This window comes from Plodia interpunctella, chromosome 9 (assembly GCF_027563975.2).
Source record: "Plodia interpunctella isolate USDA-ARS_2022_Savannah chromosome 9, ilPloInte3.2, whole genome shotgun sequence".
NCBI classification, from domain to species: domain Eukaryota; kingdom Metazoa; phylum Arthropoda; class Insecta; order Lepidoptera; family Pyralidae; genus Plodia; species Plodia interpunctella.
The window spans coordinates 7,287,303-7,303,937 of NC_071302.1; the positions used below are offsets into that span (position 1 = coordinate 7,287,303).

Below are 16,635 nucleotides of genomic sequence, written 5' to 3' on the forward strand. Positions count from 1 at the left end.
TTAAAGGGTTAAACACAGAAAAATATAATATTCGAAACTGGGTCAAAATGCAAAACATTCCGTTTCTCACATTCTCATTTTGGGATACGTGAGACAGGAGTCCATATTTTCATAGTTATAATTACTTCATGTTACCGACACATAAGTAATTATAATTTATCTATGAATAGTACAGCATATCGTAGTCATAAGTCAGAGGGACAACAACATTACTGATTAGGTTTCCGAAACGCTCCTACATTGACCATCTCAAAATGCAATGTAATAACCAAAATATGAACCTTAACACAACGGCTTAAGAACGTGTTTTCTTTTTACACATGCAAGTATAAGTTTTTCCTATTGCTTTGCGTGACAAAATACAGTTTTGGAAGCCCCTCACGCACTTCTCCGAAATTATTTTAATAAACCAGGTTAGGCGAGTTTCCTCTCTCTCTGAAACTAAGGTGGGAACATGGAAAGTTAATTAGGAATACTTTTGTGATTTAGATAGAGAGAGAGAACTTTATACTTTCGATTAAAGAATAGACAAAATAATATATATATATATATATATATATATATACGTAGTTGTTACACTGCAGATATAACTTAGTAGATACAATATTATGCATTACGGGGTAAACAGAGCCGAATGTTGCGAATCTTGAATGTTACGCTTAGCATTAGTTTGGCTTATTGGTAAATTTACTGGCCTTGCCCTTGATTGGCTTTTACGATGTGCGCGGAAGGAGAAGCAGTTGGCACATTGTATACTTTTCTTTCGCTCTCAAACCAGCATGTAATGTAGAATAGAATAGTGCAGTGTAGAATACTTGCCATTCTAAAATATGAATGAACGAATGAATGAAATAGGTACTTTAAAATAGTTTTGTTTTACTGGTAAGTCTTCTAAGAACAACTAAAAACCACTGGAAACAGGTCATCCCATCCCAGACTAATAATTATATAGAAAATAACATTTCCCGGCACCAAAATGGAACTAAAACGATAATATACAAAGCAAGTTACTAATAAATAAAAATTGTAAATAAAAGAAGTACGCGCCAAATAATATGTATCTATAAAAGTAAGATAAAAATATAGTATCGTTTAGTATTCCATAACACAAGTCTCGAACTTACCTTGAGCCTAACTCTGTGTGTCCATATATAATTTATTTATTAATAACTCTACCTACACAACCTACCGGTTGTGGCTTCATTTGACTGAGATTAGTTGTACCTACATCTGTTTTATAAACATGGAAATGTTCAAAAAGTCCAACCAATATTTCGTTAAAAAATAATAAACACAAATTAGGAAAAGAGTCCAAAACGAATTGTATTTAAAATATCCTCAATCGCTCTTTCGACTTCATTTCGTATTCGATCCGTCAACATTACAAGTCGTAATAGTTTGACGTGAACTGTAGTTAGACTTTTAACATTTACTTTTTATCGATACACATACCGCGACATGCGTTTGCGCGTTGCGTATTTTATTAGTAGCAGTCTTTAGTTCGCTACTTGGCGTAAACTGAAATAATTTCGAGTTTTTACTTCTGCTACCAGGTCATATGGAAAATATATGTTTTCAAAAATTATAATCATTACATATTGGTGGAAGATAGTTTCCGCAGGTTTTTTTTTATAGCTATAACATGTCCCACTGCTGGGCAAAAGCCTCCCCTCTCTCTTTCCGCATAATTATAAAAATATATCTCACTAACACATAATTAGACGTTGAATTATTTATTTATTTATTAAACTCTCATACTTCTCTCTCAAACTTCTGAAACAAGAATATAAAAAATATGGAAATAGACATCTAAATGACTTACAGGGTTTGAGGTATTTTGTGACCAGTATGCACTTGAGAATTACGTAAATAAACTGAATTTCGTCTACTCTCCTATTTTTAACATCTAGGTCTGATTCTTTGCATAGATAAATAATAATTTGCTTTGTTCTAGAGCTAAATCCAACAAAACTTGACCAAAAATAAATCAAGTACAACAACTCTATCTTAAACAAAGCATTCGCAACGATTATTATCTGTGCTACAAACTTAATGCATTTAAGTCTAGTAGCGACACGGTCTAGAGACATTTTGCTATCTAACCCATTTATATCTGCATCTAAAATTTCTTTATCATCAGCGTAATAAAGTCTAGTTTCTATAAAGCTAAAGTTGAATTCTTGAATGAAACAATTTGCTCCGCGTTTTGCGGTTGTGTTCGTCCTTATTTTTAAAGGTTTAGAGTTTGTAATGGGTGGAGATAGTATTTGAATTGAGGGTAAATAAATATTGGAGGACCAGTCGTGATCAAGGATCGTGATTGCGACACTGGCTGCGTGCCCTTTGAACACGGGTTCCGTACCCGTGAAAAATCACTTGAACATATGCAAGCTGCCTGCCACGGTCTAGGCAATGTTCTAATCTAGGGTGGGTACAGATAGCAGATCTGACATATCATGTTCAAAAACTAAAACTAATGTCGTCACATTAGTTTTAGTTTTTGAACATATATGTCATTGTAGTAAAATCGTTTATTATTATGAATTAGCATAGTGTACGTACATACTGTATCTATGTATAGTATTTTAGTTAAATGTCTTTGTGTATTTGTATTTCTGTCTGTGGTCTCGTAGTTGTTAAATTTTGTAACTTTTTAGAATTTAGCTCTAGAGCGTCTCAAACCCTAACAAATAGGCACTAACGCAGTATAGCGCGGTGGTCTATGTATATAAGTGGGAATGTAAGTGTAGTTTAGATGATCAATTGAAATTATCAATTTTCATGTTATACGCTTTAATTAGCTTTTCGATTCTTGGTTTAAAATGAGTCTTTAAAATATTCAAACCCACGCTATACTTAACATTTGTAAATTCAGCTAGATATTTAAATAACAATACGTTATACGAATATAATAGGACACAGAAATTATGTTGCTAACGGTACAAATGAACAATGCACCAAATAAGCATTTGGTATAACACGCAAGCTTTATGCACTGCAGCTACCTACACTAAAACAACAAGACAAAACTGCATTCTATCAACTGGGTAGATTAAGTTATTCTGTTACAGACGGAAGAAAGCTAAATGCATTTTGAGATTACAATTTGATAACAGTTTTAACAAATCACAATACCTATCTACGTCTATTTCACAGATACAGATCAAAAAATTGATGATGAAAGTATGAAAGGGATAGTTATGAAATATCAAAAATAAGCTGGTAATCACGAGCAAGGTTCATGTGGATTCATTGACTTTGGCAGACTACATGAATAGATAGGATAACAAAGACCCACAAAATTCGCTTTAAATAGAACTGAAATAGATAAGGATTGCTTATCAAATCCAAAATTAATTAAGACTTCGAGGGCACCAGCCACTCCGCCAATCAGAATGTTAGTGTTTTAAATTCGAACACCGATGTCTCGGACCAGTAAGGCGCACAAGGGGTCATAAAATATTATTACTCTATTCTATTCGCTACGTGATAACTCCTGGATCATTTGTTCCATGAATGTTAATGTAGGGCCTGTGCAACCGATATGACACCAATCGGCTTCCGGGAAGCTCTTCAATGGCATTTCTCATGACTTCAAGAACTAATAAGGAGTCTAAAAGAAATTTTGGCCAAGTAAGTCGACGTTTTCCCTTAGGTTTTCGGTGATCGGTTTTTTCATGATCATTATGGCATGTAAATAAAAAGTTGATTTATAGACGATGAAGTTTATAGATTTGGACATCGGGAGTAACATAACTGAATAAATATTCCAGACATGACGCGATGGGAAGTGATAAAATGCTGTTAAAGTCATCAATGATGATTCATAAAGCTTTCTATGTACCTACTTACAGGACGTACATTCTATAGTTTTATTTGTGCTCTATTTAATAGATAAATATTTTAACGATAACAAATTTACTGTGACAAGCATTTTATTGAAGTTTTTATACCCTTATAACTTTTGATTCGACTCAAAACTTAAAAGAAAACAAACTTAAGAGTAAGAAAATTTGGATCAAATAACTTGATTACAATAACTAATATGGCACAATTAATTTCTCGATAACACAGGTCAGGTACCTACGTCACGTTTAACGATCATTTTTAATAGAAGCTAGTAGAACCAATAAATAAAGAGCATCAGATATGGCCATTAAAACTCCACGCTGGTTCGTGTGTAAAATTTAAATCGAGCCAGCACGTGTCTGCATTGTTTTGGTTTAATGGTCTTTTATTTATTAACTGCATTAAACTAACATTGTATGTTTTAAGAGCATTCGGATGCTATGCATAGATTTATAAGTCACCATTTGATATTGCATAGGAATTTAATGCTACTTTGTCTTTTATTACTTTCTTCTGTACTGCATTATGCATATTTGATTCTAATCGGACAATAGTTATGTAGAAACTCGCGTCTACTTATAATATTATATTATCGGAATGAATGAATGATGAGTTTAACATTGCCTTAAGAAACAAAAGCAATAAGCTTAAGGCAAGGTTATACTGAATCATTGATTCCAAAAATATGTAAAAATTTAAATAAAGAAATTAAATTGTTCGTATTTTGAAGAAGATTTATATGATCACAATGCAGTGCCCAGTATATAACATATGTATTTCTACTTGTAATTCAAACTTTAGATAATATTTTCTAAAGATTACAATGATATTTGCAGTAAAGATTAATAGAAGCGGTTTCAAATGTAACGGATTTTACTTAACCCGTTATGCTAATGTGTGGTATTTGCACATAATGAATCAGTATTAGCTTCCAAGACAAACTGCTAACTTATATCTAATGATATGATATTTACTTTATTAAATACTTAATTAAGTTTCGTTTATTGAAATGTCACATTTAATTTTGTATATACGAAATGTAAAATAAAAATGAAAAGGTTGTATCTAATAATGTAAATTATTAAAAATTAAATTAAAAATTTAAGAAAACCTCGACTTCGAAGCTGCTGGTATCTTCACATCCACTAGGAAAACGCTGATGGTTTGTTATATTATGGTTTATTGGTTACAACTGTTGCCCTCAATCACAATTTTGCATCAATATCCCAAATCCCAAGTCGAAATCATCAAACCGCGAATCTAACTGCGCCTGCACATACATAGTTAATCATTCGTTAGCGCGCCAATCTGCATGCGTAACGTCCCGCAGTGATGTCTGCGGTAATTAATAATTTCGACACTTGGTGATTAACATTTAAATCAGTCTGGATTGCTCGGAAGCAACCGATCGACCGTGCAGCGGCTGTGGTCACACTGGTGTCTTTTATTCTGTAGCTTTTGTACGTAGTAATTTAGAAGCTGAATATTCAGTATTCTGCAGAGAACTGTTCACTATGTTTCAAGCTTTTCAATGCATTCCACTCATGTAATCATGAGTGACTCATCATGGTAAGTATACACCATACACCGTCCAACCAGTTTCATGTTATGTTACTTATTTTCATCGAGTTTACGCCCCTATTTACATAGATCTCTTATAGATTAAAACAAATGTTGTTTCGTAATTTGTCATTTTTTTTCTCTATTTATCTTAAAATTAAGGTTATCTATATAATAATGTGAATGTTAATAACTTTATTAATCTAGCTTACATTAACATTTCTGATCTTTAAATCTTATATATTCCTCAGCATTATAAATATTACAATCGTAATCTGGTTTACTGGCTTCATGAATGGCTAGTCTATCAAAACCAAATTACCCTTGTCAATGGGAACCGGTCCTATAAATAGGTGGTGACAGTCAACTGGCTCGGCGCCTGCTCCTAGGGTAATTAGCCGAGGTATTATAGTGAAATATTTTGTATTCAAGGCAGATAAGATAGTGTATGTTATGTTCACACGTGGTTTTGAAAAATTGACTGGATAGTAAGTATATTCTTGTTTTTTTGCATACTTACCCCTACGTGTATGCTATGTAATAATAATCTTGTGAGGATGTGGTGGATGCGTGTTTCCTGATATTGCAGAGATTAGGAATACAAGTATCCAATAATTAGGATCTAAACAATGTATCTTTTGCTTTAGATATCATTAATAACTTCTTACACTCTCGCCTTGTCAATGTTTTCTGTTGACTCGTTTTACTAATTCTCTCTCTCATGTGGGCGCGGCGTCATCCCGGTTACATCCCGGCCACAGAGCACCAAAGTCCAGGATCCGCTTCTATTGTTTCTACATTTCGCCCGGTCTTCGGCATCCTTAGTATTCAAACGCATACTAATAATTATATTACCAACACGAAATTATCATTAAATATTTGTATTTACAACTTATTCCTGCAAAACATTTCTTTTAAAAAAATAATTAACTGAGAATACCTTCAGTTCAAACAATGGAAAAGAGATTTGAAAAAAAATGTTTTAAATAACGATGAACGTGTGAATGCGTCCTTATAGGTCAACGTCAATCACCGTCACGCTCCACGGCGCATTCTCCACATCTAAAGCTTACCTTCTGATAATGATGTTAGACTGATTGTAGATTGTAGCTTAATTAGTTTCTCTCTTTCTTATTTGTGCGTATTCACCCTTGCCTTGAATCTTCAAGGGATAGGGATCTCCTTAAATTGTAGGATTCGGGAAATATCTTCTACTCACAAACTTACATATTATTAAGCAGTGTGCTTTTGTAATTTTGTATCTTTATCATATTAGTGTAGTGTAGATCAATCTAAATACAAAAAATACACCACGTTTCAAATAACAATAAAATTTATGGCCAGTAAGTAACAGTACGTATTTTTTTATTGACAAAGGCTCTTAAAAATATATTTTTTATTTTTTACAAATGTGTTTCAAAATATATAATATATAATGTTTAATCTTGTCCACAAAACAACATCAAGGAAGTACAATTTGCCGATAGATCAACGCCAATCCGACTCGCGCTTGATGAAGCGTGTGCCACTTCGGACGGTCAAAATACCGTCATGCGACATAAATATATCAAACCATTTAACATGTTCTGTTTGGGTACATGTACAATAAGAATTTTACACTAGATAAAATATCTTTAAACTCCGTACTTTACGATACGCGATCAAGTGAAAAACAATGCTAAGTTAGGTCACAAATGTCCTCCGATCTATTCACTCCATTTATATTCAACTTAAAAATTTTATCGCACAAAATAATTATAAAATGAAAAAAAAATTGACTACGCCATTATGGTATTCTCTACAAGTCTACTATTAGACCAAGAATGCGTGTCATTTTTGTCGCCTCGTACGACATCTACGGATTTTAATTAATTTATTTATGGATTAGTCCTATTCTAGGACGGAACCACTGACTGGAACCACGGACTTACCAAAGGTACACTATGTTAGTTATAACCAGCAGAGTCAAAGGTAGTGTGACGTTATTCTGCAGAATAATAAAATTGATTGATAAAGGTGATTAGGTATACGTTGAAAATATTTTCTGATTTTTAATAAACTTGAAGCAGCACATGAAATACCGTAGGTATTATCGTTTGTTCATTACGCGTCTACCATAAACCACGGAATTAAACAAACACAGCCACCAAAATAAACAACAATAAATTATTCCTCGAAATACAGCAATTAATTTCAAAAGCAGAACCGTCATATAACTCCTGTTCGACACGCGTTTGTTTTTTCATCAATTCGCATTGATATGCGAAATGTCGCGTCGGATCGCACGTCGCATACATACGATTAAAAACCGCGGCGGTAGGTGACCAATGCGTACCCGGGTTTAATTTAATAGATTTAACGTCACCACGCGACTCCTAATTGTCTAATTTGTGGCGAAAACAAATGCATCGTTGGCAGACGAATATATTACTATGGTATACGAAGGACTTTCTTTTGGTGCTGGATACAGGTTGAGAATAGCAAGTGATGGATTTAGGTCTTACCCAGGCCGTTGACCACCACAGATGCATAATACTTGCCCGTTGGGATAAACGAGGTCAATTGACTTTTGAACATTTTTTTTTAAGGAAGTACACCATTGTTTATTCTATAAGCTATAAAGAATCATGAGAATATAGTGATGTGTCACGATAGCAAGCCATATTTTTTACCTTATTTAGATAATTTATTAAAACATGGGTACATAAACTTATATTTTTCAGAATGATTATTAAAAGGCAAATTCGTAACACGACTTTCAAACCATTATTTTTATTTGAAAAGAAATAAAAATAATGGTTTGAAAAATTACCACTGGAATAAACTGTGACAACATAAGAAGTTAGGTACAATAGACAAGAAAAATGCTAGACAAAAACGTAGTGACGTGACTGAAGCTATTGTATCACATATGCTAATACAGCGCTCAACAATAGACACTTAATGTGGCGATGAGCAATAAAGCAAAAGGGTGGTAAGAAAATTTCTCAGTATGTTTAGTTATAATTAAACATACTGCGTTGATGAGCTGTAGAATATGGATGATAATCCTGCCCTTCACATAATTTATCATGTTGATTGACAGCCTGTTACAGATTGCGACAGGTCACGTACTGCATATAATAAAAAGGTCCAAGAAGAATAAACGATTTGAAAATCGAATCTGTTCATACAATCTGAAAGCTTTAGATTTAATCTTTTAGGTTTACTGATTTCAATCTTGCTCATTATAAATGTTACATTGAGTATTAACAAAATTTGTATTGTAGGTTTAAGGTTTAGATACAAATCCTGCACTGTGCGTCGTCTCTATTTATAGCTAGTGTGTTGCGTAATTTTAGACTTAGTGAACAGCGTCATGGACTAGAAAGGACAAAAAGCAATCAAGAGTTTCTATTGTCCGAACAGCCTTGAATACATGGATCAGCAGCAGCATTATTATTCTTCGACAGGCTTGCAATAACTTGGTATGTAGGCAACTCTAGTATGTGGGTGGCCTGAACTGTACCTACAACACGGCCAAATATTCAGGACGAAATATAAATACGTATACTGAGCCTATACCATAACGTATGCATAATTTTATTGGCTCGATTACTTAAACTATTTTTAGGATAATAAGTAGTAAAAGAAGCCGCAATGCGAGAATTGCAAAATTATACTGCATTCTTAAAACACAATTTGTCATTTGACGCAATACAAAATATTCTCCAAATAAAACTTAAAGTGAACATGTTCACAGCACTAAAATAAAGACAAAAGACGACACCCATAAATTGTCGCTGAAAAGTAACCAAAGCATTATACAGTTGCATAACAGTACAGTAACAGTAAATAAAAAGGGGCAAAAGGAGCAAAACAGCACGAAACTGTGCGCTTTTAAATACGGACGACGTTGAGCGCGGGGAAGGCAAAGACATTTATGTTCACTAAACAAGTAGTAAAAGTCACTACTTGAGCGTTTTTATGGCACTCATAAACGTCAGATTGCGCGCCCGGGCTTAGCCGACCGTCCCGTACCGATTCCCTGCTGTATTGCTGGTTACCGGCCGATTTTGCACTTATGTGCGCCCTGCCTTAATTGATTTCATTTTTGAAATATTTTTATTTTCTTTCATGCCACATATTAAAGCATTTTTTTTATTCACAGGTAAGCCGTGCAGATTAAGAGGCCGTTAATAAAAACCGACGACATTAAATGGTAAGGTGACATAGTTTAGAAACTAGTTGAAAATGTAGATAATGTCAGAAATTTAGTACAAAAGTTCACATAACAAGAGTTTGTACCCTTAAAGGGAACGCAGATGGTTAGAGAGACGGACGTGAGAATAGGTCGAGTTTCACTGCAATGGCCCTCTATGCAAATTATTGCATCGTTAAACACTCGACTGTAGGCTTTCGTGTTAGATTGACGTTTACACCACTCGTTGAAGTGACAAGTGAAGTTTAAACGAGGTTTCTAAAGCCGGATGCCTTGATTGGCGTTAGTTTGTTCAATTATTGTAAAGAACGACCCGGTTTATGGACTTGACAATGTTACAACAACAACGTGGTGAAACACCTGTTTAGGAACATATTAAATAAAATCTTTGCTAAGCCTCAATACATAAAGAAAAATAATAAACCCTGGTTTTGAACGTGTATTTGAACTAATTTGTGAACAAAAAAAAAGATTTTTTACTATTCAAATTTCAAATGTAATATAAATTCAAATGTAACAATTAAAGAATAGTAGAAAGTCAACAAAAGAATATTGATTAACAAAACTAGTTACCGTGTTTACGTTCATAGTTCCATATAAGTTTAAATAGGAAAGATATAAATTAGAAATTTATCTTTGCCCAAAAGATACCATATAAAATTCACGCAAAATAGTCGCGAGAAAATTCAATACATCCAATAAGTACGATTCAATATTGCTATGAAATCGCTGAGACGGACCTTGTCTTTGAAATTTACGTAATACAAAGTGTAAAAACATCAGGGTTGTCACGATCCAGTTTAGCAGTTTTAATTCAAAGTTTTTGCAGTAAATCTGCAAGTTGCAGTCGTAAATCAACGGTATTCCGCCATGAAATCGGATTACGCGAGTTTGCAATTTTTCAGCGAGCCGTGTTTGCTTCGCTTATGTCGCGTTTGATGCATTAGTCGTTGTGGTAATTTGATTAATTTATAATTCACTAGTGTCGCCACCGAGCTTCACTCCTATGATATTTTAAGTCAAAAATTCTTTATAGCAAGCGATATCGCAATAATTAAAAACAAACGCGTTTGAAATATAAGTAAGTTTCTCCTGTAAATATTTTTATTTTGTCAACCCTAAGAATATATCATAGGCAGGTACACCTGCTGGTAAAGAGGGACATGTGTATGGTCCGACGCTGACTTTTATTGACGTAGTTGCGTTTATTAAACCAAACCTTGGACTATGGACAGATATGCATAATAGTGCTATTTGGGAGTAGGACTCTGAGAATATCACTCTATAAAGAAGACAGGTCAAGATAAAGTCTACAGAAAATATTATTATAAAAAGGACAGACCAGATGAAATTACTAAATAAACAATGTTCAATGATGATTTACATCTTAAAGCAAATATCAGAGATGAAGTTATTAAATAATCAATTTTTAATGATACTTTAAATTTTGAAGTGTCCTTACTAATGTGGATCGAGGCAGTGCAGTGAAGTGAAAGAGAATAAAAATGTCGCTTATGAATATATCACTTGAGTAACTTGACCACCATTTAACTCTAAAGCTGTCAATCAAAAAAACCGGCATCTTTAAGTACTTGCAAAAGATTGAGGTTAAGATAAGACTGCCTAGTTCGTACGCACGTTTTGACATCTGCTGAGTATATGACTCATAATGGACATGGAAAAAGATAGCAAAATCGCCACATCTTATAACTTAAAAGTGTTAGAATTAAACGGTGAACTTCGTTTATGGTCTTTGAATTACGAATGTTAAGTAGAAATGAGGCATGGGAATAAGATTCCACTTGGCGTTTTGCATAGTTTTATTTGAATTGAATCGACTCTGTTCTATTTTAATATGTAACGTGTGCGGTCCCTTTACCTTTTATGTTTTGTCGGCAATGTCTCGCCTTCAAAAGCCTTGAATCTTGATAAAGATTTGGTTTAATAAATATTATTTAATTTTATATATGTTTGTTAAAAGGATAAACACAAAAAAAAAGAAGTCAATCATTACACAAAAAATTAAAATACAATAACCCGCCGTAACAAATTAACACCTTTCAGAAAATAGTGCAAGGATAGTCAACTCCATAAATAGGTGTTTATTCGCCGAGAGCACCAATCGTAATGGCGTGAGAGGCTAGCGATTGTAGCGCCACGATATCATTGTGCGGCGGTCTGCGCAGGCGATCGCAACGCCGATACCGCCCGCCTGTCGCTTACATGTCGCCTACCGCCCGTATCTCGTACCGCATCGCACGCAAATTATAATCGATACCATTATTGTAATATCCAAGTGTAACATTCGCACCACTATTGTTAGTTTTCTTCAGTCTTTGTTATGGAGTTACAATATTCTATTGACAGCGTTGATTTACGTTAGAACTGCGTCAGAATTAGTTGTGTGACTAAATTAGAAGTAACTAACTATTATTTTGGTTACATAATTGTATCATTATAGAATTTTGTTGCAAAAATGTATTCAATTTTGCATTCATTCTTATTTTTATCATATCATTCTAACCTATTCTGATTTATATAGCCTAGCTATAAAGTTGATCTCCTGGGGTAACTTTTATCAATCACTATATTTAGTTAGTATCTATCGGTCAATAGCGGTCCTTTTCAAAAGATTTTGGGTTATTTGAACTAAATATTTTACTGTATTTATTAAGTATTATCGAATCCATGACCTTCATATCATTTTACTGTGCTACTTTTCGACACGACTTTGGAGTTCCCGTAAAAACCACCTGTCCTTAATCTACATTGTAATTGATTGTCGAGTTATTAGTGGTGGGTCGAACATGTAGTTGCTGCAGTAGTATCGGCGATATGTCTTCGAAAATTGTCCAATTAATTATTTAGCGAGTTGTGCAAATCAACCTGCCCAAAATTATTGAAAATTCATCGCTATAACCCTGGTATTATGATCCATGTAAGGAACTTGTCATGCGTCCGACTATACTTTTCAACACGTTTCCCGTAGGTGATGCGCATTGCAAAAAGATAATTCGAGTTTTTGCTTCGTTGAGAGTATAAACATGACGTCTAAAAATATACATCGAGATAAGTCAGAAAATGGCACATGCATGTTCGGGAGTTTTAGAAACAAAATATATACTATTTATTCTATAATTCATACCAAATTCATTCTATAATTCGTACTTACTAAAATGGCATGCATATAAAACAAATTGTACGTGTTATGCCGGATACACACTATCACCGAACTTAAATATTGACGCATTTGCACGAACGTTGCGTAGTTTGTGTGAGAGCTTTTATTTACCTCAACGAAAAACCAACAGTGCATGCCAAATTAAATGATATTGAAGAGCCAAAATAATGTCAATATTTTTTCTACGAGCAGCGTCAAGCATTCGAACATTAACTATGTACTTACATAGTTATACATGTTGTTAATTAACGACGTATGAATAGTAATTAAATGTCAACTGCTGGAGTAATTACTCGTCAATATTAAAATTGCAATCGGATAAATTATTTGATTCCAATCTTTCAATTAGTGTCACGAAGCTTGTTTTATTGTTTCATATTTGTGCGACAAATTACCTCGCAAAAGATGTCGTTTTTGTGATGAAAATAAACCGGATCCAAGGGATAATTAATAAATGATGAATTAATGAATCAGCTAACTAAAATACACATGATTGTGTTGCATGCGCTTGCATCAATTATTCTAACTCTCCAGGTAAAATCACATGCCATGTTTACATGAATAATCGTACATCGCGCAATTTTGTTCTTATCAAAACTAAGAAATATGTATGGAGGTTTGGCAAGCGTAGCAAAATTTAAAATTTGAGACCTATCCCAACATTTTAGATCACATAAAATAATATCCCCCAATTAAGTAAGTCGTAAAAGCTTGAAAAACATTACATATATCAATATACGCAATATATTTAAACAGTACAAGTATGAGGGCCTTAAAACTCGCCCCCAAGAGGCATGGGCGTGCGTACACGCCGGTTCTGTCTCCATAAATCTCAGTACTTACAAATATATTGTTTCAGCTCATAAATACGCTATGTTCATGTCTTTATTTGCGAAGATCCTGATAAGAACTCAATCGAGAACGCGCACCTTTTTATAAGTTATGAGAAGACCTGCACATTTAAGATTATCATATTTTTTCGAATTGACTGCGAGATAAACGCAGAATGATAACTCGAACGGTGTTATGCTGGAGTTGTGAACGTACCTATAAATTTTAATGTGTTAAGGATTTTTTGATTTACATTGATTAATTCGTACGTAACGATTGCGTACGATTTATTTACCTTGTAACATCTCTCTCGTCACCGCACACGTCATAAAAGAGAAGTATTTTTTTGGAGATGCAACGTTCGAAAGGAAAGTAACTACTATATTTGTAGTCAAATGGGGAAAATTGTTATGAAATACGTTTTTTTTTTTAATTTTCGAAACCTAACTATAATTAACAAACAACAATTTATTCCCAAAACAGAATAATTTCAATAAGTAGAACATTCTAATAAGTTACTAAAATTTCAATATCTTTAAAGTACGTAATTTACAACAGAACGTTTTTAAGAAATCTTTGAAATCTAATACAGTCTAATAGCCAAAATCTTAATATCGCTAAAATTCATAATTCAATGTAACTTTCCCTGAAACTAGGAATAGGAATCACGCAAACCGAGACACAACAGTACCTATTACGTAAGGGGCCAACTGCCACAGGCCATAAATTGGCGATATAAGGTCAGGGTCTCCACAAACAGTGCGATGCACCAAGCCGCAAAGTGGTCATTCGTTTCAAATAAATTACCACGTAATGACGCCTTCATTTGCATACACTATATTTCCCATCGCAGTAGTCAAAACACAACCCTAGCGGCAAAACCAGAAACCTCAATTTCGAACCGAAAAATTCCTCATTCAAAAGCATCTTTGACGCTGCTGCCGCTATGGGAAAAACGGAATTATTTGGAACTAAAACGAGCTTTTGGAAGTTCCAGCGCCATTCCAGAGGTGGCGCTACTTGCGGAGCTTTTGCAGAGGGAGCTTTTGGGGTGCGTTGAGGGTTGGAATGCTACTATAAAGTTGCGAGGGTTGTTTCACCCTTAGCGAAATGTTTTTGAATTGAGTGAACAGATGTCGCTACGGCAGCTTAAACTTAAAAGCTTTGAAGCTTTTGGCAACATGGCAAGATTTCATAAAAACTTATGCGATGACAAAAAGTTTAGAAACTGTTGTCTCTATGTAAATAAATGACTGTATGTTATGAAATAAAAACAAAACGGCTTTTATCTTTTTTTTTTCTAATAACATTTACAATTATAATATCTACTACTATCTAATATTAGTACGTACTAACTTTTTTATTTTAAGAAATTTTTATCCCTTCCACATTCCTAATGAAAATTGCAAACTTACTAATAATAGTACGTTGAAATACTCCGAAGTATTCAGGTCTTTTTAGAAGTTTTCCTTGCGATGTTTTCCTTCCCTGGAAGCAAGTGGTGATCAATAAAAACAATAACAAAAATTTAAAGTCAAATTAGTCTGTTTATTAAGTCATGTTTTCATTATTTCCGTTTTAATCAAGCCATATACTTACCTCACTTCATAGAATGACATATATGGTTAGTTAGAATAGGATTGCTCTAACCTCCCGTGGATGTCTTCCATAGATAAAACAAATATGATATCTTCCGACATAAATATGGTGTAAAAAGCCTTCATTGGTGATGGCGGCAACAGCATTTCTAAATAAGGTTGACGTCGTACCAATAAGCGGCTGGTAGTATAATAACAGTAGATTCTTTAAAATCTTGTTTCGTTTTTGCGCGTACCCAGGACTCGGGACGTCGCGGCCGATAATACAACGGAGAACACGCGAGGATGAGAAAGACAGTACTAACTGCTTTACACTTCTTGATTTTTATGATTTATCGTCATGTTATCAAAAAAAAGTGAAACGGATTTTCAAAAGTTAAGTTTCTAAACATCTATTGAAGCTTATACAATAAAAGTGAAAGCTCGACGTCATGCAAATTTTTTAAATTGCGTAAACATACCTGCTACTGCACAACGGTGACAATAAGGGTTGTAAATCTACCTTTATTTGACCCAATTCCTAGCTTTTGTTATTTTTACAATAGCATTGTTTAAAAGCTTACCTGAATGAGCTTTATGTTCCTTAAATGTCAGCTCTCAAATGAAACCGAATTAAGCTTTTGTGAATTATATTTTACTGGCAATTTTAATATGATTCGATTAAATTCTTTCTACGATTTAAATTATAACAGTAATAATTAATTTTGAATAACTAGAATAGAATAATTTATTTGCAAGATTTACAATTTGGATTAAAGAGGATTTGAAATCGGCTCTATATTTTATTTAATATATGTACGATACAGCAGATCTAACAGTTGTAAGATCTATGCTTAAAAAGTAATATGTTGTTGTGAATGTTTGAAAACTTAACAACCATATTTTTTTAATGAAACGTTGTGATTTTTCTGCGAGTAAATATACATATTACGGCAAATTTGTAGAAATAATATGAAGTTTATCTCATTCCACATGTGCAGCACGCGGTCTTGTGCTAACCCAACTGTGAAGATAGCGTGCTCAGTGAATTTGTTAATCTTAACCCTACAAATCTATACAGTGCAGTGATACAAACTTGCCATTGGATCTTACTTTGAGATCTCTGTCAGTTTTTGCAAATTTTAAATGTTTCATACAAGCTGTATAAAACATTGTGTAATAATACTTATCATTACCTATATCATTTTGAGCCTTTTTTTGCGCATTGTTGAATATAGGCCTCTCTTTGCGCACGCCCCGCCCTCGCCTGTCTTTCAAGCATAGTAACAAAGTATACTAATAAAAGCGTATTATTAGACTTATAATATTTTCTCTCTCTCTCTCGTCTGAGTAATTTCATTGCTTCTTTTTAGGAACGCATAAGCGTCGCCAGGAACTGGTTTCCTAATTTTTCTTCTACATTTCTTTGGTATATA

General features: G+C 33.8%; 1 protein-coding gene across 2 annotated transcripts in view; it reads left to right on the forward strand.

The window, feature by feature from the left end:
- Positions 1-16,635, forward strand: part of LOC128672433 (homeotic protein antennapedia) — a 172,395-nt gene that overhangs the window by 63,712 nt on the left and 92,048 nt on the right. Inside the window, exon 2 of one of the 2 annotated variants that reach the window (XM_053749577.2) lies at positions 9,560-9,610. The exons of the other annotated variant lie outside the window; for it this stretch is intronic. The gene's annotated coding sequence lies outside the window, so the exon portion shown is untranslated. The remainder of the gene's footprint in view (positions 1-9,559; positions 9,611-16,635) is intronic. 2 annotated transcript variants of the gene reach the window in all.